Raw genomic sequence first — 24,837 nt, 5'->3', positions numbered from 1 at the left:
TAACATGTGCCAGCAGAAACTTATGTGACTACATTTGTGCTCTATCAGGTAGTAGGCCTCGGGCATCAAAGATTCACGCAGTTATACCTCTCAAAAGTACTGATGGTCACCGCATGTCCTCAGTTTAACATCAAACTTTTGTACTGCAAAATCATCAATGAGAGAAGTTATAAAGTAGTAAGACACATTTCAGTTTCAGACTTCATAACCCTCACAAGATCATTAACAAAAATGTTTGATTCTATCAACCATCTAACTTTCTAAGACCAAAATATTTCAAAGGTACAATTAGAAAAACAACATCACAAACAATGATATGCTAAGCACTAAGTCAGCTCTTCACCCTAAGTATCAGACACAAATGTTATGCATCCCTGAATCCAAAATATAGAAAACAAGGATATGGCACAGTTATCATCACTTACGCAGGGTGTTGTGGGGGGGTGGGGTAGGAAGCCTAGGCTGACACAAAAAGTTGGTGAGTGTGTCTGTGAGTAAGAAAGAGAAGCAGGCAATCTTTTGGATAAAGTAACAAATGGCCAGTGAGACAAAATGAGCTTTAAGCTTCATGGCTGAACTATGTAACTGTTGTGGGTGTGTGTCTGTTTGAAGCCTCCAGGTGAAACTGGTGTGTGAGTGTCTGCACGAACATAGCCAAGCTCTGTGCTAACTCAATATCTTGGTATGTCAGGCATGTGTGAGCCATGCATGGTAGAAGAGGCAAGTTCATCATTGTACCTCATCACGAGAACTGGCGCTGGCAGTATTTGCACAGGCATGCTCATGCCCAGAGTCAGATGCACTGTTGCTACCTGAATGTGATTGATGTCTGCTGGACAAGCTCCCATCATGAGGACGCACAATACCATTACCCCATGGCCTAACATGTCTGGGTATGGACACCTCAACTACTGATGGAGCAGTGGAAGTACTGCCGCTATGGCAGCATGATCAGGTACAGCAACATCGACTAACAGCAGATGATGTGGCTGACCTACACCCATGAGACACGCTTACCATGTTCTGAAGGTTGATTGGAGTGAGAGTTCAAATCCAGACCTGTGTAAAACTGTTTCATGTGTACCACCAAAAATTTTGCAGTGTTTATTTCAAAGATTGCTCTTCTTCATTTCAACTAATTTTCCCTTTTTATTTAATTTTTATTTTTTTTATTTATTTAACATTTGTTAACCAGGAAAGACCGGGAAATGCATTTTTTATTTTTTTGCCAGTGTTTACTCAGTGAGTGGCTTAGCGCAAACAAGGGAAATGAAGAAACACAATGAATGACAGGTTTAGTTGCGCTTATCTTGTTTGTGTGATACTTAGCAGTGCACAAACCTGGACTACTAGACCACACAAGAAGCAAGCAGAACACCTGCAGACAGGGAGCAGACAGTGTAAAGGTCAAAAAGGCTACATTGTTACAGTTTTTGCCTTCCATCATGCAATGCCTCTAAGCGATGTTGCACAGCAGTTAACAAGGTTCCCCAGAACCTGCAGCCATCAAACACTTACAGACAGGAAGCAGACAGTCAATAATTTAAAACAGATACATTCTATTAATTCTGTTGGGCAATGTGCTAACATGCTAAGCAGTGTTGTATGGCAGTTAACACACAAAACTTAAAAATGAATAGGGACTTACACAACTGTCATTTAACTATTCTTGTGGCAGCAGGTGTAAGTGAAAGGCTGTAATACAAATGGTCCTGGGTTCAAATACATGAACTGCAACATATTTTTACTGTTGTGACAGCAAGGTTTATTGCAATGAATAGAAAAATAAAGAAGTGCTAGTTCAACATTCTTGTGGTAACAGCTGTAAGTGTAGAGCTGCCATGCACATGATCCTGGGTTCTAATACAGGATATTCCTAACACTTTTGCTGTTGTACTTTTCAAATTATATTCAATTTCACTTATAACACTTTAGATAGTGGAGTGTATATGAATTATATGAGGGATAAGAAACCATTGTTGTGTTTCAGAATATGACTGAGGGTACACTGTCTACTATATTTCTGTAAGTATAATTCTGCTATCTGGACTTGGATGGCCTTCACACTTAAATAAGACACATACACAAATGAATCTATATACAAGAATCTTATCAGGTCACACACATACATGGTTAACACCTGAAATTGTCAGCTGTATTTATGTATGAGTCATGACTATGTCTAAGCAGCACTTCTTCTGTGGCAAAGAAGGAAAATCACGGCTGTGAAAGAAAATGTTTTGTCCCTTATGTCTAGGTTTGAATCCTACACTTTAAAAATCAATTTTATCTGCATATAAAGCCAAACAAAAAATGTGTCAGGTCATGAAATGTATGCCCCCAGTGTACGTCTGCAAAGTTTCCTTCCAATTTTAAGCATTCGTTTCCAACCTACAGCAGCAAATACCCCACAAACGTATGTCAAGTGTCAGATTAACTTTCCATTTTCAAAAACTGCTTTCTTCCCTGCTTGACACTGTTGCTGTCCCCTTAACATTGCACAAACATGATTGGCATCATTTCTCGGGTAGCAGTAATGGGTGGAAAAGCATTAGTTGCCATTACTCTACATTTAGTATTAGACATGTCTGGTGTTAGAGGGGAAGGTGCCCAGTTTAGGGTGCAGAGGTGGGGTCTTCAGAAGTCCAGGATATTTATTGGACTCCTGGTAAAGCACCACAGCCAAAAGCTTCTGCAGGGGGCTATTCTGGCTCCCAGTACAAGTCTGAGGCTTGGGGTAGTTTGGCTAAGGCTGTATCCAGTGCAACTGACATCCCATGCACTGGAGAACAGTGTAGGCACCAATACAACAACCTACAATGGTGCAAGAGAGAGATACGTTCAACCAGTGGTTGACTGAATTTCAAACTGGTGACATCCCATAGTTGTGCAAGTATGCTAATAAAGAGACTTTTTAATACATATAAAGCTAAATATAGGCAAGACTGGTATGCATAATGCTCTTCTGATCTTTTCTTTGCTTTTCTCAGCTAATGCCAAAATGTTTGATCATCAGGCTCATGCTGAACATCTGGAGAAACTGAAGGAAGCAAGTGGCATATATGCAGCACAACAGAAGTATTATTTTAGGTTTAAAAGTTAACAATATATTTTTTTGGTATTCTATACAGCAGTAGCAAAGTGATCATACACATCCTAACTGTAAAAGCAAGTATGCATGCATAAGTCTGTAGCACAAACCAGCTTTAGGAGTCAAGTGTAAAACTGTAGTAAGAGGTTGTTGTTTCAAATACCATGAGCAGCAATTATACAATACTGCATTTCCTTCATAATATTACATAAATTAAACTCTATACAAATGGCATAAATTCCCTGCTGTTAACTGTAATCGGTATACTTGAACCAATCTTACTGTATGTACAATATATGCACATTGCAAGGATTACTTTAAGCAACCCATAATTATAGTTTGTAGTTGATAGGACGTATACTTAAATATAATAAGTCAGATAAAATAGTTGTATAATTGTGATAGTGCACTGTATGTCACATATAATGATATATATTTTAGCTCTTTTTTTTACACCAACCCTTATCACTTTTTTTATTTTCTGTTATGTGCATTAAAATGTCTCCATGTCATCCATCAGTAACAAATCACTAAATGCTTCACAGCACAGTGAGGTAGGCCAGCCCCAGTTTGTCAGCCTGCCCCCACTATGCTGGCTCCAGCACCAATGCCCAGCACATCTATAACCCAACCTGCCTCTGCTGTCCCTGCAACAACTACACTCTCAGGTAGCACTGCCCTGGCAGGTGGTGCTGTGGTGCCCTCTGGGAGTAGCTGCAGAGTTGGAGATTTCATCAGGATTGTTCACCACATCATTGTTGTACACCTACTCTGGATGGAGAGGCTTTTCTCCTTCATGGTACATAGGAGGAGAAGACACCAAGCACTCCAGCACCCAGTGGCGTAAGGGTACAGTGATGACAGTCCTTTGGATGAGGACTAGATTCTCACTATCTCCATGTTTGGTGGGCATACACTTGCATTGTTTACTCCCACACCCCAATCATGATGTCCCCTAAACTTTTGTATCCCTCACTGTCCCTGTGTCATGTCTTGTTGTCTTGTTTATTTGTATTTGCTGCCTCACCTATGCAACTTACCTGACCCAGAAATACCAATGACCCTTACCCAGCATTCCTCTCTTACTGAATTAAAAAAAATGAAATGAGCACCTGTCCCACACAAAAAGTATCATCCCATAATTAGCTCTCCATTTCACACACATGTCTTCTTGACACACTTGATTTGGTCCAGTTGGCTATATATGATTGTGTTGTTGTCACCCCGCTTTGTGGAGGTGACAATCCAAATTCAGCTAATATTTTGTACATATTTTCAGTTTATACTGTTAAAGGAATGGATACCTATGGATCTTTTCTACCTCCCTCCAGCACATTCCTATATTTCTTTCCTTTGTTCTTCCCCCTGCTTGCTCCTCATTTCACCACTTTCCTGTGTATAACATTTTACATCTATAATCCTGTCAAAAAATAGAATAACAGACGACACACATAAGTATCAAAAAAAGCAGTGGGGACTTTCACTTTTTGGCCTCTACGTTTGCGCGGGGTTGAGCAATGCACAACAATGCCAAGTGATGGTAAACGGTTCTTCAGTGGTGCAGTTTACCTCTGCACAATGCCACTTAAACAAACTGCATTACATTTAAACATAGCAACAAAAGGGGAATGTAGTATAAGAATAATTTAATGCATTATCACTATTTATTTAAATAGTAACAAATGGTGAATGTAGTATAACAATAATTTCATTGCATTATCACTACTTATTTAAACATACTGAATACACCTGGATTCAAACCCAGTATCATCTAGGCTAAAAAATAAATGTATCAATGCAGTTACACCTTCTGTCACAGAGTCAACTAACAGCAGGTATGTTTCATACAACCAGTACTATCTCTCAAAATTTTAGCAATGAGGCTCATGTTTGTGCACTGAAACCAGTAGAACTGTCCATCCCACATGCTCAGACACTTTGCCAACTGTCACACAAACCCTCTGCTCGCCATTATGCAATGCAAACTAAATATTAGCATGTAGTTTGTTCTGTTTACTGTCCATTTAATCTTCATGGCATGAAATTACATGTGGAAACATAAAAAACATAAAAAATGAAGGCCCTATCTAAAAATATGTCAGATATTTGCAATACAGCTATATGTTACCTCCCCCATGCACTGCAACCCTGGTCTCTTACTACTTGTTTACAAACATATCAACTACACTACATAAATTAATAAGAAATGTTGTGTGATATACCAGAAACATCTTTAGAATGACAATACAGATTTTTAAATACTTGTAGTAATGTGGACACCTGTTTGCATATACTGTGTAAAGCTGTCTCTTAAACTATACCTGCACATTGGAACACAACCACCACAAATGACACATTGCAAACTCATCACTCTGGTAACATGCAGAACTTTAAATATCTTGACAGTAACACATGATTACACATCCATTTCATGCAGACCTCCCAACATCTTCTCTCCAACATTCTATGCTGATGTCATCCACCATAAGTTATCCTGCAGTCTTGTAAGACTCAGACTTGTGCTGTGGCACATGCATAAAGTACTGTGTTCTCTAGTGTGTGTATTTAGATAGATAGGGGTTCTGTTCCCACTGAAGTCAACTGGTGTGTGTGTGTGTGTGTGTGTGTGTGTGTGTGTGTGTGTGTGTGTGTGTGTGTGTCTATCTAGCTAGAAGAGCATAACTGTGCATCTGACAGTTACTAATCCAGTTCCATGCATTGACAGCATTTTGACAGTTGTACAAGCCCACACATCCATTTCATGCAAGCCACCCAACATCTTCTCTCCAACATCCAGTGCTGATGTCATCCACCACAAGTTGCCCTGCAGCCTTGTAAGAGTCAGACTTGTGTTGTGGTGCTTGCTTAAAGTATTGTGTTCTGTAGTCTGTGTACTTAGATAGATAGGGGTTCTGTTCCCACTGCAGTCAATTGGTGTGTGTGTTTGTGTGTGTGTGTGTGTGTGTGTGTGTGTGTGTGTGTGTGTGTGTGTGTGTGTGTGTGTGTGTGTGTGTGTGTGTGTGTGTGTGTGTATCTAGCCAGAAGAGAAAAACTGTGTATCTGAAAGCTATCACTCCAATTGAATGCATTGACAGTATTTTGACACTTGCACACACCTACACATCCATTTCATGCAGGCCTCCCAACACCTTTTCTCTAACATCTAGTGCTGATGTCATCCACCATAAGTTGTCCTGCAGCATTTTAAGAGCCAGATTTGTGCTGTTGCACTTGCTTAAAGTACTGTGTCCTCTAGTCTGTGTAAATAGGTAAGGTTCTGCTCTCACTACAGTCAACTGGGGTGTGTATATTTGTGCCCTTGATTGGCATTACAGAGTGCATTTTACACCAGATTGTGGGACACTGCTATTAACATTTTCTCCTCATCAGACTTTTCTGATGTCATCCTCTATAGCTGATTTTGGGGGTGTGCAGTATTCCCACCAGGGCAGGGTCAGAGACTGCCCTATAGGCCAGCCACAAGTCACCTTATCCTGTATGATACAGATTACAGTGACAGAGCTTTCAGACTATCCACATACATCATCATGGCCCTGTATTTTCTTGGTGAGAAACCCCTGTGGTCTCTCCATCTGTTGCAGGTGTCTGGTGAGGCATGTGCAAAAGGGAGCATTATATTCTATTAGTGTTCTGATGAGGTTCAAGTACAGTGCTGTTATATAGTCCTCAGATCTGAATATGATGGCCTGACTTATGAGATGCACAACATAGCCTTTCCATACTACTGTGGACACTTGGTGGTTGAAGTTCAGATTGCTATTTATGTGTGTTCTCAGGTTTTGCACCACTGAGTTTCAGTATACTGGAGTGTTGTCAGTGCTGTAATTAGCAAGGAATTCCACTTCCAGAAGGCCAAAATAAATACACATTTTTGCATTTATTTGCAGACCATGTATTTTGTCAACAATGATTTGTTTGTGTTAGCCCCTCCTGTAGTATGTTATCATCATTGGGAATCACCAAACTTGGTAAGCCAAAGGCTGTATACTTTAGCTTGGACTGTCAAGAGATACATTACAAACACTAATGTGCCAAGCACAGATCCCTGGAGTACACCACTGGTGACAGCTCTACTGGCAGAGGTTGATTCACCAACTTTCACGGTATGTTTTCTGTCAGTGAGCCAACTGATTAACCATCTAGTGACTTAAGGCTTAATCCCCAGCTGTGCTAGTTTCTTAATGATATCTGAGTGGAGGATTGTGTCAAAACACTAGGCCAGATCAAGATAGGCTGTATGCACTGTCTTACCTTCATCCAGGCCTATCACATAGAATCAATGGGCTGTGACAACATCACAGATCGTCTATTGCTTGACTCAGCACATACACCTTTTTTGACATGGTTAAATGCACACTTCAACACACCCTCCTCGTGGACTATGTTCTCATACAAGGGTGTACATCAACATGCATCTTTCTGAGTTGGGGGGAAACAGCACCTGATGCATGCATGTATAGACTCATCCAGACTCTCCTAATCTGTGAGGTAAACCAGCACGTCATCATGGACATTTTCTAAATGGGTACTAATAATATCCTGGCTGTGTGCAACAGACCTGTGTGAGTTGTTAATGTTACATCCCTGTCTGTTACATCTGTTAGATGCCCTCAAAGTAGTCATCGAGGGCATGCATGATGACAACACTATCATCCTGTGGAACTTGACCAGGTCAAGGCATCTGACACAAACCCACACTGAGGTACTTGCTCAGCACTGTCAGATGTGGCAAATAACACCTATATCATTATATGGGTAGACCACTGGATCACAAACATGGCATGTAAATATATTGAAATGTGTGAAGTGACCTATATCTCAGGTCCAGTAATCAGGCCCATACATCAGGGCTGTCTGCTAGGCCCTTTTCTGTCCAATATTTAAGTCACAGATATCACGAATGACATACACATCCCATGTCCAAACAGCTGTCTGAAGGACTACATATTGTGAGCAATCAGACTCTAGTTGTGATATTACTATTATACAGACAGTATCAACACACACCAGAGATTGCTGCTACAGCCATAAAAACACATGCGATGAAACAAAAATATGCAGGTCTTTGTTATGTTATGAAAACAAATGCACAACCCAAGGACAATGTAGACATCACACTCTATAAGAGAACAACTGGTATGTGACCTGTATCCTTGGATAGATGGTATGTAGAATGTTCACCAGCATGTGGCCATAGTACTGACTACTCCCTTGTATCCAACACAACTACTGAGTATGTGCTGGACATCCACATCAAAGACCAGAATACCTTCATAGTTCACACCCTTCATCACACCAATAACTGAGTACAATGTACCTTTCTTCATGTACCTCCCTACACATCTTCCAGTGATGTGTAACTGAAGTGTACCACCTTTGCCACAGTGAGTTGTCACACATCTTATTGGACATACCTAGGTGTTCTTTTTGTTGCATAAACATTACTGTCTAATGGTGCAGAACACCCACCAAGGTGTTACACCAGATGCATGTGTGACACCTGTTCTGGTGATGCACACACAGTACATACATAGCTGTTTGATAACACTGATGGCATGAGTTACATTCATAGCAGTCTGGATTGTGCCATATGTAGTGATTCTAATGTCTCATACATGTATAGCAGTGTCCTTCTTAATGCCTCCAGCAGATGTTACAGTGTCAGGATTGTGTGCTTGATTACCCTCATAGATTGCTGACATGTCATAATAGTCGTATAAGTGTGTTTGTGCAGAACCATCTATGAGCACTCAGAATCACATATGTTGTGTCACAGACATGGGATTACTGGTGGTACTATTCTGATATTGTCCATGATTGTGCAAGCTTCTTTTACTCTTGTCCATGAGCCTGTAACTGTGTTACACGTGGAGACATCTGCTGACATTACACTCATATTCAGGCAAATCAGTTTGCACAACTTCATAATATGCACCCAACCCCAGTTGTATATAACTTCACTGATAGATATCCTCTCCATTTTTCATGTCAGGATGCTTATCTCACAAAGACATATTCTCCATTGTTATGTCACCTTGTATAACAGTCACATAATATACATTTTCAATGTGCAGTCTGTGCTGTACCATATTGATATGTGATTAGTGTAACTGCTACAACTGTCTTCCATTGACGTGCTCTCATCTGATGTACATTAGGATGTTTCACCTGTAATCTTTCCCTCTGTTCATTCCTACAATTCATCTTAGTGTCCCTATTGAATACACACACTTCCCTTGACTGTTTATTTTAAATGGTAGTCCATGTATCCTTACAGATGATTTACACAACTTTTGTACAGCATGCCTAGAGTGGGATTTCACAATGCTCTGCACTGCATACACTGTCCTGTACTGTGTTTGGACCATATACATTATTATATGTTAAACCCTGTTAATCACTGTGGCATTTCGCAAAACCCTGCCAACCTAGTTTGCTCTAAGGTACACAGCTTTGTTATTCATGTTGCTTTACATGGTTTCCTGGCCAACAACACTGTTGCCAGCCACAAAATCCACTTGTTTGTGTATAAATGCAATGCGCAGTAATGTAATTAGCACTGCTGCTCATCACGCAAACACTTAAACTCCATGTAGGCTTTGCACAAAGCCTAAACAGAGTTTACTGAATCCCAAGGTAAGTCATTCCATTGGAAATTATCTTTTTTGTTTTACAAATAAACAAAAAATTGCCCATTAGTGATTCATTCTCAAAGGTAATGTCACAAAATGTTTTCTTCATAAATGAAATAAAGACCTAATACCACTCACATCAAAACCTAACTCCAAAATCAGCTTGTCCTGCATATATCTGGTAATGACTTCATCTTTTTTCATTTAATTCTCTCAGTAAACTTCTTCTTTTAACATTCATTGCAGCACCTGATTTCTTTGCTCCATTTTGTACCAGCTGCATCTGCACAATTTTCCTCTGCAAGTATAAGTTGCACCAAATTCATATTCTCCTTCCCTCCTTCACACTTCAGCATTTTCCTGTGTATTTTCCTCTCTAATCACTCTGTTCATAATATCTGACCATGAAGCCTTGGGTTCTTCTCCTGGCTTCCCTTTCTCAATTAAAACAGCCTGTTGAGTATTCGACAGTCCTGCAGACACCAACTCCATAACTTCAATTTCTTTCTCTGTTTCACTTTTAAAGTCAGTAAGTGATGACTATTTGTAAATTCCACCTCAGAATAAAAAAAATCTTCTTTTTCTCATCAGATTGACAAGATCTCATCTTGATTCTCCTTTGTAGCTTCACCAACAAAACAAGCCCTCCCGTCATTGAGCAACATTACTAACTGCTTCCCCTTTGGCTGCCACTGCTCCAGGAATGGAAACAGTAAATGCTCATCCTCTCAGTATTCAATTGTGAAATAGTAGGGGTTCTTTATTGAATACATCTTATTTACATTATGTACATTATTTACAATATATACAATATACACATTACTTTCATTAGCTTACATTTTACATTCTAATATCATGTAATTTTATACATTTAATCATTTTATTCCCCCCACTCTTTTTCCACAACCATGAACATATTTTTTCAAAGGTTCAGCTAATACCCATTTCCATTGTATTTTATTTCATTAAATCTTTCATTCCATATAACCCACAAAACATAGAATATTTTTTTATCAATTTTTTTGCTTCTTCTGTCTTTTTACCACCATAATATCCATATTCTATCATATTCATATTTTTATAATTTTATCATCATTGAATATGTTAATTGTATTCAACTATTCCCACAATGCTTTAATTCTTATACAATTCAAGAACACATGTTCTGTTGTCTCATTTTGATCACAATAGTTACATATTCTTTCGTGAATTCTTTTATATGGGATATTTGCTTTAACAGGTAATTTACATATCATTACTCTCCACATAAAATCTTTGCATTCATACATTTTTTTTACTCCATACAAGCCTAGTTTTAATAGCACTTCTTTTTTCATTATCTAAATATTTCGATGGATAGATATAAAAGCATTCCCTCATTATATTTTCTTACTATTCTTTCCTGTCTTTTTCCACATTTTCAATTTTTAATTTCCATGATAATATCTTATTTTGATATTCTTTAATGTCATTATTAATAACAGTCTTACATCTTTTTCCATGTCTTAAACTTGTCCAAACTTCTTCATATTTATATTTCATTATATCATTCATTATATTTCTTTTTTCTTTTAACCCCTTCAACACTTTATAAAGATTAAATGAAGCTGCATGTAGTGTAGGATTTACTAATCCTAATCCTCCCTCTTTTTTTTGAACATATAAGATTCCTCTTCTCCCAGGGTTCAATCTTGATCCCAATATAAAGAGAATATAGTCAATAACAGCTCTTTTTTTATTTAGTTGGGATCACATATACTCCTGTCAAATAGGCAATCTTACCTAATAAAATAGAATGTATTAAATACACTTTTTTTCTATATGATAATCTATATAAATTCCAAAATCTATAAATTTCTCTCAATTTTTATAACAATTTCTTCCGCTGTGCCTCCCTTTCATATTAATTCCAAATGTTATTCCTAAAATTTCTACTTCTTCTTAATTAAACTTAATGCCTTCTATCTCATCCAATGATCCAAACCCTTTACCTTTATCCTTGTTTATACTCAAACCAAGCATTTTAAGTTTTTGTTTAATTCCATAGTTCCTATTTCCATCCATTCATTGTCCTTAGTAACTAAAAGTATATCATCTGCATAAGTAAGAATCACTGGTATATAAATACTCTCCATTATATCTTGCTATTTCCATATTTTTACTTATTGCATTTACAATGACAGTCATTACTAACATGAATAAAATACTACTTGCCAGACAGCCTTGTCTTATGCCACATTCTATTCTTATTTCTTTACTTAACCATCCATTTCATATTATTTTAATAATATTATTATCATATACTGGTCTAATAACTTTTACTATTTTGTCACTAAGATTATAATTCTTTAGAAAGATATAGGGGGTCCAAAATTAAAAACCAGCACTGGCAGAGTTTTTAGCAGAATTTAGAAAAGAATTTGCCATTTAAAAAGGAATAATTAGTGTGGGATATAAAATATTGCATGATAACTATAAGAATCATTCAGAGGAGTTTAGAAAGGATTGGGAAGAGAGATTGGATAAGCAATTCACAAAGAAACAATTAAAGGATATATATATATATATATATATATATATATATATATATATATATATATATCTCAAATATTCACAAAATCGAGAAGATTTAGGATTTTTGCCTGGAAATGTTTGCATAGATATTTCTATACCCCAAGTAGACTCCAGAGAATTTATCCTCAGGCAGAGAGAAAATGTTGGAGGTATGATGGGGAAGAAAGAGGTAATTGGGAACATATTTTCTAGGAGTGCAATGAACTGGTGGACTTTAAGGATTCCCTGTGGGATGCATTGTTGGAGATGTTGGGTGGGTAGATTGGTCTGATGAGGGAGATGATTTTTCTTAACTATGATGCAGAATTGGAATTGTCTAGGCATGGTAACACCTTGCTGTGTCTAATAATGGTGGTTGAAAAAAAGCAATTATTAGAACATGGAAATCAAAATCTAAACCAACTATACTAGAAGTAGACCAGAAGTAGTGAATATAGTAACAGAGATAAAGCTATTGTAATTGAGATATTTTGAAAAGGGTAGGATAAAACTACATAGGACAAAAATGGAAATTGTGGGAACAATGCATACAAGGGAGGAATGAGGTTTAAAAGGTGGCAGGATTTAAGTGAGCTATGCGATATTTAACTGAAAAAGATTGGGTAGATTATAAGTGAACAATGTTTACAACTGGGAGTGTGTCAGTATAGTTTGTGATGTAAAATGCTTGCAACTATTGTTTTCATTTGTATAAATGTATGATTGCCTATGTAGTAAGTGATGGTTTAATAAAGATGTTTCTTGTTTAAAAAAAACAGGCAGGAATTGAATAATTTATGTAATCTTGCTTAGGGTACATGATACATAGCAATATATGTGAAGTAAAATGTTTGTTATGTTAATGATAGTGGGCTTACTTTTATATGAAAGTAAATTTGCCCATGTCACAAGTGATAATTCAGTAAAGATGACTGGAAAAAAAAAGATTATAATCTTTTGATATACTCCATAATTTTTCATATTGTAGTCTATCAAATGCTTTGTTTACATCCCAATCAATACTTTGGTTTCTACTTTTTTATTTACAATATGATCTATTACTTCTCTTAACACCAATAATAAATCTTGGTTTCCTTTTTTTTTCCCAACATTGTTGGTTCCATTAATCTAGCCATGCCTTTATATCTTTTCCCTGTTATTCTCATAAATATTTTATAATATGTATTATTTAATACGATTGATCTCCAGTTTCTAATACCCTCTTTCTTCCCTTTCTTTTTCATTTATTCCTTTTTCTAACCATTCATTTAGAACCTTTACAAAACACTTTTTTATATTATAATACATGTGATACTCAGTTCCATCTAAACCCCTTTCCTTTTCCTAATCCAAGTCTTTTAAAACTTCCTCAACTTCTCCTATACTTATATTTCTTTCCATAGTCTCATTCACATCTTTATTTAACTTATTTACTTCCCATATTTGTTCATCCTTTATGTCTTTCTTCTTAAATGTATTTTTATCTACTTTTCTACTACTTCAAGTATTTCTTTTTGTGTATTTACCTTTTGTCCTTCACTGTTTTCCAATTCTGTTATTACTCTCTCATTTTCTTTTACCATTTTATTCAAATATGGCCCTACTTCGGCCTTTTTCCTTGTAAAAAGTACCTCTGCTTATATACCATTTTCTTAATCTTCTCTTGATTCTTTTCATAAATTTCTTTCTCTTTTCACAGAAGTTTCTATTATCTCTTGGTATTTCTCTGAATACTGTTTGACTTAACATCCTATATTTTTGCTTTTCTTTATCTTTTTTCCTCATTTGACATTCTAAAAAAAACACTTTTTATATTTCCACCAGTCGGTCCAACTTTTATAGAACATTCTAATTTTTACATTATGTTTCCATAATATATCACATTTTTCTCTCTCTTCGTGTATAACCATTTCATTCAATTTTTTAATTTCATTACCTATATCTATATATTCTTCTTTTTCTTTTATTTCCATCCATATAGCCAAATGGTCTGAGAAAACAGTTTCTTTTGTTCCTTTTTATGATTTTCAAGGTATCAGATATTATAAAATAATCAAGCTCTGTCTTAATTTCACTTCTTTTATATGCTTAGTGTATAGTATCCAAAATATATAGCTTTCTACCTTTTATTTCATATATCATTTTAACATCATTCCCTTCTTCTTTTTTTCCTTTAACTTAAATCAAATTTCCTACCAATATTATTTCCATATTTCTCCTACATAGTTCAATTTTTTTAACATTTCTTCTCTTCCTTTTTTGTTACATATGCATATATTGCAATAATTATGTATATATCCTTGTTATGTCTTATATCTAATATTCTTATTCTTCTTAACTCTGCTGTAGTATAATCTAAGATTTTAATTGTTTTGTTACATAATACAGTAATCCCTAAACATGTATCTCTTCCCATGTTCCATGGAATATTCCCACTCCATAATTGTTCCATTTGTTCCCTTTCATCTTCTGCTAGGATTCTTGCATCTTCTAAAATTATTAAATGCATATGATGTAGCAAATACCATTCCAGTACACTTAACCATCTTTTAATATTCTTTATACTGCTAACATTTATTGATAAGATCCTCAGGTACTTTAAATTTCTTATTTTCCATCTTAACCCTTATCTTTTTTTTATTTTTCTTTCAGAATCACATTTTTAAATTTTCTTTTCCTTTCACCCTTCTCCTATTTTACTTTTGTTACCTCTTATTATCTTCCAACTACTATCTTTCTCTTCACTGTGGTCCCACTTCATAAGGGCGGTGCCTCCACAGACCCTGGAAATTACCGCCCCATTAGCTTGACAAGCCTTATCTGCAAAGCCATGGAGAGGATCATAATGGAACTCATAAATAAAGACATAGGGAACTTGCAGACTTTGGATCCAACTCAGTTTGGCTTTGTCAAAGGCAGATCCTGCCTCTTAAACTTGGTTGACTTTTTCGAGACAGTCACCAAGGCCATTGATGAGGGAAAGGCAGTCCATACAGCCTACCTCGACCTGGCAAAGGCCTTCAACACAATACCCCACTCAGGTATCATCAAAAAACTCATCAGCTTGAATGTAAACCCATACATCACAAGATGGGTTGCAAACTAGCTAAGTGACAGAACCCACAGGGTCAGAGTTGCTGGAGCCATGTCAGACTCAAAGCCTGTCACAAGTGGTGTCCCACAGGGCTCAGTCCTGGGTCCACTCTTGTTCGGCATCTACTTTTCTGAAGTACAAGCAAACACAGGAGGGTTATGGCTGACAAAGTTTGCAGATGACTGCAAACTGGGCGCCATAGTCGAAAACACATCTGACACAGATATCCTCCAGAAGGGCCTCACAGAAATGGATAACTGGTGCCAGAGCCATGGCCTGAAGTTAAACGCCAAAAATGCATAGTCATACCCTTTGGGAAAAACAAGGTTACCCCTAGCTACCATATAGGTGGCAATCCACTGAGCACAGAAAAAGTCATCAGAGATCTGGGGACCCAGGTTGACAGTAGCCTTCGCTTGACACTCATGTTGCTAAAGTAGTTAGGAAAACCTTCTATATCACCCACCTGATCATGAAGGGATTCACATCTAGATCAAGGGAGGTCATCGTCCCCTGTACTCATCACTTATTAGACCTATGATTGAGTACAATGCCCGTTCGAATGTATCTGACCAGACACCTGCTGCAGCTTGAAAGGCCCCAAAAGTTCCTCACCAAAAGGATAAAGGGTCTCAAAAATATGTCTTATGCTGCCCGACTGAAAGAACTCCAGCTCTATTCAGTCTCATACCGCTTGCTCAGAGGTGACCTGTGCCTGACATATAAGGCCATGTCAAACCCAGATTTGATGAATATGCTTCACCTCAATAAGTCTAGATCCCTCAGAACCACAAGGGCGGCAGACTTAAACCTTGACACGGTTATAAATAGAACGTGCTGGAGGGACAGATTCATCACCCAGAGACTCCCTATGCTGTGGAACAAAATCCCGGTACATGTGAGGCAGAGCACCTCTCTGGCCTTGTTCAAGAGGAATCTTGACCAATGGATGGGAGATTGCAGATATACCCCAGGGATTACTTCAGTGTCACTGCTTGACAGAGGCACAGCAAAATGATAGGCATAGTTTTTATTCAAACTAAAGGGGTGGTGAAAGCCACATAACTATGGGCTAGGCTTATAAATGCCCTTGGGCAGATAGCCTAGTATGAACCTATGAACCTATGAACCTATGAACTTGTTTCCAATGCTGATTGCTCTCATTCAGTTATGTTATTTTCTTTGCCTTTCAGATCTTCCTGTTGTACAATATTTTGTTCTATATGTTCTCTATGTTAATTTTCTGTATTATTCTTTACATGACGCATGTGTTCTCTCATCTGTTCTTCTAACCCAACATGCAATGTTCATCACAGTTACCTGAATCATGTCCTGTTTCCCCACATTTTTCAGACATCAATTTAAATTGCTTTGCTTTGTGTGCCACTTCCCCACAAATAAAACATCTTCTTTTACCACAATTGCCCATTAAATTATCATTTTTTCTAGAAAAAGCATGTTTTTGGTTGTCCCTTCTATCTTATATAACCTCTATTTCCTTCAACAATTATTATACTTGGGAATATGTACAATGTTATAATTTTCCATTTTCAAAATTATCCCCCAGTCCATAGACCACTTTTATCATATACTTTTGTTACACCCACCACTTTTTAGCAAACTGTTTTTAAAGTCTTTCAATGCCTCTTTGTCTACTTCAGTCCAAAACTAGTCATTCTCTTTTTTCTTTTTCTAGAAAAAGTTTCACTATTTAAGAATTCCATGGACTACATTCTTTCTTTTTTTCAAATTTTCCTAAAAAAATCTTTCCTATATTGTCCATTTCAAATATAATGTCATAGTAAGTCTCTCTTAATATGAATGAAAGTTCTTACCTCTTTAGGTGATATTCCCAAGGGTACAATAACTGTTTCCCATACCTTGTACCTTTCTAGTTCTTTTTCTTTTTTCACACTAAGCCATACAATGAATTTCTTCTTTGGAATCTCACTTCCTCTTTCTCCTTCTCCTGCTTTTTTATTTCCTTCTTTCACCATCAAAGCATAAGACTTTCTTTCTTCTGTAATTTCTCTCCCCTTCACTTCCTGGATATTGTCCATGATATCAGCCCATGATATTGTTGCTTTGCTCTCTGGCCATGATATTAGCCCATGATATTACTGCTTTGCTCTTTGATTCACTCTGCATAACCATTTTTTTTCAAATAAATGTCCCGCAAACCTCCTGACTGAAGAGTTGTAACTACACACTCTGACTTAGAATCAGAGAACAGATCTTTTTGAAAAATGTATTCTGAATCTTGTGAATGCTCGATGACCTTCACATCAGCATTCTCCTTCGCTCTGACCATCTTCTTCTTCTCCAGCAACTCCTCCGATCTCTCAATCCCAATCTCACCACTTGAACTACAACTTTCCAACTCTGCTTTCTTCTCTACATATTCCTTTTTGTTTTCCATTACTTGTACTGCCTCCATTTTGTTTCCAGTTTCTCCAGGCTGCCTTTGCGGAGCAGAAACCAGAAGTGTCATGGACAGTGTCTCCGTACTCTCCACATAGAGTAGGGGAAGCTCTCTGATGCCCTCACCCAGTTACCTCTAATAGCATAAGTACCACCACAGGTATCCCCTGAAAAAAAGCCACTAGACTAGAGGGACTAACTCAGTCATCAAATGATAAATAAATAATTTATACAAAATTTATATTTTTTTCTTATGTACTTATTTCCGATTTGCAGAGTATTTTTGAGTTTTCTATGAAGGCATCCAGTGAAAAGTTTTGGACCTCCCTAGTAGTCAAAAGCAAATAAATTAATAAAATAAATAAATAACAACTTGATGACCATGTAGAAAGTCCTCCTGCACAAAACACCGGCATAATAAACAAATGCCAGATGTAAGAATCATAGTACCTGAACGGCATACAAATAAACTGTATATAACACCTTGTGTGTTGCACACTACTGGCATTTGGTGGAGTGGAAACCTTTCCAACTGCTATACCAGACATAAAGTGGATCAGACAAAGCACTGATATCAATGTGAGAGGGGGGTCATGGAGTTTGTTGTAGAATGTCTGCATGCTACAGGTTCTCTCCTCATGCTTTCCATGGGAATCATATCTGCATCATATAAAGGAACTGATGAAAGATTTATGAAGATGAGGCCTTTAAATCTCCTAATGTAATGCCAGATGGATGCTTAAAGGTCCCCATAGCAAGAATGGTCAATGCTGCACAAACCTTTGTGTCCACTGGCATAGATATTCCATTTATTCCCCTTGATGTAATGAGATGATGACATCAGTTGATAGCTCTTGTATGATATATCTGTGCCCCTGGTAGTGATTAACTATTGTCCCAATGAGGAGGTGATACTCTGTCAGCTGCTTATAAATCATTTTGTGTTGCAGAGTGAGGTGGAGCACAATATCACAGATTCTGGCTTTCAAAGTGACTATAACACATTTTTTGCTTCTAAAGTAAATTTTGCTCTTAGCATCTTAGGTTCATAGGTAAATACTTGGCTATCAGTCTACAGATGATTAAAAGCCTAGCAAATTACCAGAGATCAGAATAAAACCCTGTACCTTGTATCTGTGCAGTAATGACCTTACTACCCATTAAGCCAACCCCGCTCCCTCAAGATTATAACACCCCAGATGGGCTCAAACCCACAATCCCTCACTTAGGAAGCAAATGTCTTATCTATTAGTGTACTGGGGCCTTCACACTAGTGAGAGACTGGTTCACCTAGAAATTCTGGTGTACAGAAAAGCTGATCTCTATGGCTTAACATGTTATTTTTGTTCATTTTTTTAGTCATGCTGCCATATCTGTTATCATTTGCATATGCAGTAGCTCTCATTAGCATTTTGACATATTAGCGTATCATTATGCAGTCATTTGTATGTCATGCACATTACGCTATTTTCCACGGTAGAGAGTTCACACTTCATATTAATGAATTTCCTGATGCTGACTGCACTGTATTTCTTTCTATAGTACACTAATTGTTTCTGTACACTCCTATATATTAAGCCAAACCTATGTTTCCATCAGTTGCTTAAATATTTTGTACCACCTTATGTGCTATAAGTATTTACTATTACATTCCGATCTGTTAATATGACAGAACCATGACTTTTCTTTGTTTGCAAGCTTTGAATCTTTTTCAGCATTTTAGTACTGAATCTGCAGAAATTGCAGGATATTCAATGAGGGCTGTTTAATTAGATGTTAAGTGAAGCATTAACTTTCTTGTTTCAACTAGATATTACTTTTAGAATCATGCATGTAACTATATAAGCTTTGAGTCCCTATGGCAAAATTTTGCTCGAAGATAGGATGACACCCACTACCCTAAGTCTATTGTCTGGCAGTTTACCTTTTGATTGCCCATCTGTTTTGTAGTTAAAACCACTACGTTGTATTGCTGGATATTCAAAGATCAACCACTGTCATTACAATAGATATGTATTTTCTATTCCTTCTTGCACCACTCCTGCATTTATAAAATATGTGACTATATTAACACATTTACAGTCCTCACCTCATTTAGTGACCAAAGTTTCTTTCTTATATTGATATAAAAATAAAATATCCCAAATAATAGCAAAAATATCTGAGAGACTAAGGGTCACTGCTGATCACTCTAGCTTGGTCTGATGGATTGCCACCATTATAGACTGTTTCCCTTCTGTCTTTAACCATCTTTTGACCATAGTGTCCCTTCATAATAAGCAAGTAGAGATTATCAGTAATAAGGTTATATGGAATTGTCTTGAAGGCCTTAAACAAATCCATATAGGCTGTGTCTACAGTTAGCCCACCATTCAATGATATTATAACTTCCATTAAAATGGCACTAAATTTAAAAGACATGAATATCTCTAAAAAATCCTTATTGTTGAATGCCAAGGAGTGGTAGGATCCTAAAATGGATGGTAGGCACATCAGGATTAATGGTCTATAATTATCAATGTCTGAGTTCATGCTTTCCTTGACTGTAGGGACTACTATAGTTCATCAGCTTACAGAATGAGTGAATGAACAAATCATGTTGCAAGATACTTCTTAATTATAATGTATAAATATCTAACTATCTTATCCCTCTGCTGAAAACTACAAATAATATTAAATGGGTCCATACAAATAATGTTTTGAAGCTACTTGTTGTTGTAATTACATCTTCCAAGATATAGGGAAGTATATTTATTTATTTATTTAATGCTTTGTTAATACTAATAACTTTTAAGCTTTTTTGGACTTTGTTAAAAAGTTAAAAAATGTAACTGCATACATATTAAATATTCCTTTAAAATCAGTGACTCCATTGTTGCTATCTGTCAGTAATCTGCAGTCTCAATCAGTTCCATGAAATTTCTTTCATAATTCCAAAGATTTCTTATTTCTTCCTCAGCTTTAGCGATCAGGCACATTTCATAGTCCATCATTGAAGGGATTAGTCAGTCTCTTCTGAATTGCTTCTGCCTAAATTTATTTTGAGAGCTTAGTTTCCTTTTGAAGGTCTTGTTAAAATTCTTTCTTTATTTCTGTTGTATAATTTACCCATTTTAGATTTCTACCATAAAGATTTATCCATAAAGCTGTCTGTGCCATACTGTGTTGAGATTTTTCAATCAAGAGTTAGGTGCTGTTTGTACCTCCTCCTTTGGTGTTGATGGCCACAAAATGCAATTGTAGTGCTTGTTCTGAGGGTGGGCATTAACATATAATGCTGACTCACAGCAAGTATTACTCTCCTCATATACGCCAAGAATCTCAGTGTTAAAAACAAGTATGTGCCCCAGTGCAGCTCTCCTCTTTTATATGTCTGCCATTTTGGGTTTCATCAGTTGCATGTATATCTTGTTTATATAGAACTCCTCATTTTCATGTTAAGCACTCTATGTGCTGCATACCATGATATTTTGAGCCTTGCACAATTGTGCTACCAAAGCCTCTACATCACTAACACCATGTGCTTTGCCTCTGCCCATGTTCATTTGTACTTCACAATGTGCTAAATGTCTGTGAATGACAGTCTATATCCAGCATAATGCCCAATGTCTAATGGAGTGCATTTTACTAGACAAGACATTCCCTAGGATTCAGAAAGGATTACAGTGAGCTGTAAGCCATAACACAAAGTTACTTGAAAACGGGCCCACATAGATAATTTTTTACAGTTGGTAGAAACACATTATATCCTGATTGCCATGCTAACTGATAATGAAGCATTACTTGGAGTGGCTAATGTTAAATAGTCAAATGCTTACCCCTAAAAATGCCTGCAGGAAAGGATTTATTCAGAGAATCTTGTCTACATAAATTAGTTTAACAAAATGTGATAATGAACATGGCTAACATGCCAAATTATTCCATTAAACTCAATGGGAGAGACCACATTACAGGTAAGATTAAGAAACATCATTGGAAAGGGGGGTGAGTGTGCTGGGGTATGACTGGTGTTGGATCACTGTGTGTGCGTGTGTGTGTGTAGCATATCTCTTAATTTCTTATTGCAAGAAAACTGGACAAAGCCTGACAAAATGGGTGGACAATGGCCAAACATATAGACAGATTTTACATACAGCTCTTATAAACTTAGAAAGTTGCTGGAGTAACAGGGTTTGTGTCAACATACATTTTCTAAAATTTCAAGTCTGAAACTCAAATATATATCATTATTTGGTGACTTCAGTCCTCAGAGCATCCCAGTGATTTGCCAGAAAAACAGAAATTTTATGAGGAACATACCAAAAATATGAGGCAAACATCTGGACATTCTGCAAAAATCTGGACAGTTGAGAGGTCTGCTGTGCAGGCAAGTGGGTGGAGAGTTCCTGTAGAAACATGATGCATGGATCTACAGTGGTAATTACTGTTGAAAAGTGATATATAGCCCTAGAGGCAATCATGGGTGCTTCACAGACATGACTTCCAACTGGTACTAGCAAACCTTGCATCTTCATCCCTTAACAATTAATGGCATTCTGCGTAGTGAAAGAGCATCTCTTCTGCCTTCTCAAATGCAGGGTATTTTACAATCCTTATTTATTTTATTTACAAACTTTTGGCAGGAGTTCACACCCATTTTGAAGTCTACTGTGTTTCTCCTAAAGTTGTTTTGTAAAAGTATGCAAACCAGCCAAGCTAAACATTGTTGACATTTACACAAATATTAATTTGAGTAAATAATAAAAATATATATTAATATACTATTTCCTGATTTTTTTCAATGTGTCAAAGAGCAGGTTTAATGCTATTCCTACCAACTGATTGATTACAGCAATATTTTGAATTAATCAGCCTCCTGATGCTCAGGCCTAAATAAGTCAAACTTTTCTTATGAAAAAAAGTGTCTCTTTAAGTTAAGCAATGAGTTTCAGTACTATAATCTCTGTCTCACAATTCTAGGGATCAATATTGATTGTTGGTCACTGTCTGTGTGGAGCTTTCCTGTTTTCCTGTATCTGGCTGGCTTTTCTATGATACTTCAGTTTCATCCCATCTCCCAAAACATACAAGCTGATTGGCTACTCCAAAATGTTCATATATATTTCATTCATCCCTCTGTGGTTAAAAGGGCTCCATGATGACTTGGTCACTTTCCCATTTAGCCAATGAATGAATAAATTAAAATAAATAAATACAAATGCAGACTAAGCAGGTACTATATGTAAATTGTTGAACCATTTGCTAAAGGGGGTAACCATCCATTGCAGATAGATATCATATATGAATATTTTTTCTAAGAAAAGATAAGTGGAAGCTGACCTGCTCCTCTGAACTGTACAATAAGCAAAGCCATGTAAGACTACATTTTAAATGAAAGTAATGATGGAAAATATTATAAACCTGTAACAAAAAACGAAAGGAGGCCATCAAGGAGATTAAGGTTGAATAAGAATGTAGAATAGCAACCAACGCAGGCACTAACTTTAAATCCATTTTTATATGTGTCATGAAGTTAAGAACTATTGCCCAACAATGTTCTGAGCTTGTAGACAATAACACTACCCTCACAGACTGCAAACACTCCGCATATATGAATTGCATTGCCCTCCTGGAACCAGGAGAAAACTCAAGAATATGGGTCATTGGCTATGCTCAAGCAGTCTGTGTACTGATTGCCTAGTATTTGTGTCTGAACTAATGGCTGTACTAGCCTATATCTGAAAAGGGCTATCTAGGCATGTCACAGTACAGTTTAAGAACCATGACAGACCTTATCTGAGCCAACAAGGAAGTGGATAATGTATCAAAAATAGTTAAGTTAAAGTAGAATACCTGTGCTTCTTGTTGATATGGCTCCCCATAAGTAAACAGAACAAACTTAAAGAACCTCAGCTTAACCCTATCACTGATTTCATTGCAGGCTGATAAGAGCATCATACTAAAATAAATGCATGTTAAATACATTTGTCAGGCTGATGAGAGACAATACTCAGTATACTGCATTACTACTGCAGATCTTAAGTACTGAGTATACTGCATTACTACTGCAGATCTTAAGTACTGAGTATACTGCATTACTACTGCAGATCTTAAGTACTGAGTATACTGCATTACTACTGCAGATCTTAAGTACTAAGTATACTGCATTACTACTGCAGATCTTAAGTACTGAGTATACTGCATTACTACTACAGATCTTAAGTACTAAGTATACTGCATTACTACTGCAGATCTTAAGTACTGAGTATACTGCATTATTACTGCAGATATTAAGTACTGAGTATACTGCATTATTACTGCAGATATTAAGTACTAGGTATACTGCATTATTACTGCAGATATTAAGTACTGAGTATACTGCATTATTACTGCAGATATTAAGTACTAGGTATACTGCATTACTACTGCAGATCTTAAGTACTAAGTATACTGCATTACTACTGCAAATCTTAAGTACTAAGTATACTGCATTACTACTGCAGATCTTAAGCAACAACATGTTACAGAGTCTGTTGGTGATGCTGAGACAGGTGCTATAATCAATAACTCAATTCACATTATGACATAATTAAAATTTGACTTAAATGCAAAGGGAGAGCTCTTTCTTAGCTCTTTCTTTTCTCCCTTTCATTAATAGGTTCGGAGGTTCATAGGTTGGTACTAGGCTATCGGCCCTAGGGCCTATACAAGCCTAGCCATAACAATTCCCTGGCTATTTCTTCCCACAGTATTTACTTCCCTGGACCCCTGTCTAGCAGGGAGACTGACATAATCCCCGGGGTAAATTTCCTATCTCCCATCCAACCGTCAAGGTTCCTTTTGAAGAGGGCCAGAAAGGCCCTCTGCTTGATATGTATGGGCAGTGAGCATTAATGGGTTAACTTGTCTTGCCTTGTCATATGCTGATGAAACAGCTATGCACCCAGTGACAGCACCTTGGCAAATCTACAAATAAAGCATAGACTTTACCTCTGCCTGATTATCATGCTACTAAGCACTGAACTCACTTTTCCTCTTTGCACTGA

Source organism: Protopterus annectens, chromosome 1.part0 (genome assembly GCF_019279795.1).
Source record: "Protopterus annectens isolate FY-2018-M chromosome 1.part0, PAN1.0, whole genome shotgun sequence".
Taxonomy (NCBI): domain Eukaryota; kingdom Metazoa; phylum Chordata; order Ceratodontiformes; family Protopteridae; genus Protopterus; species Protopterus annectens.
This window is presented reverse-complemented; position numbering follows the sequence as displayed.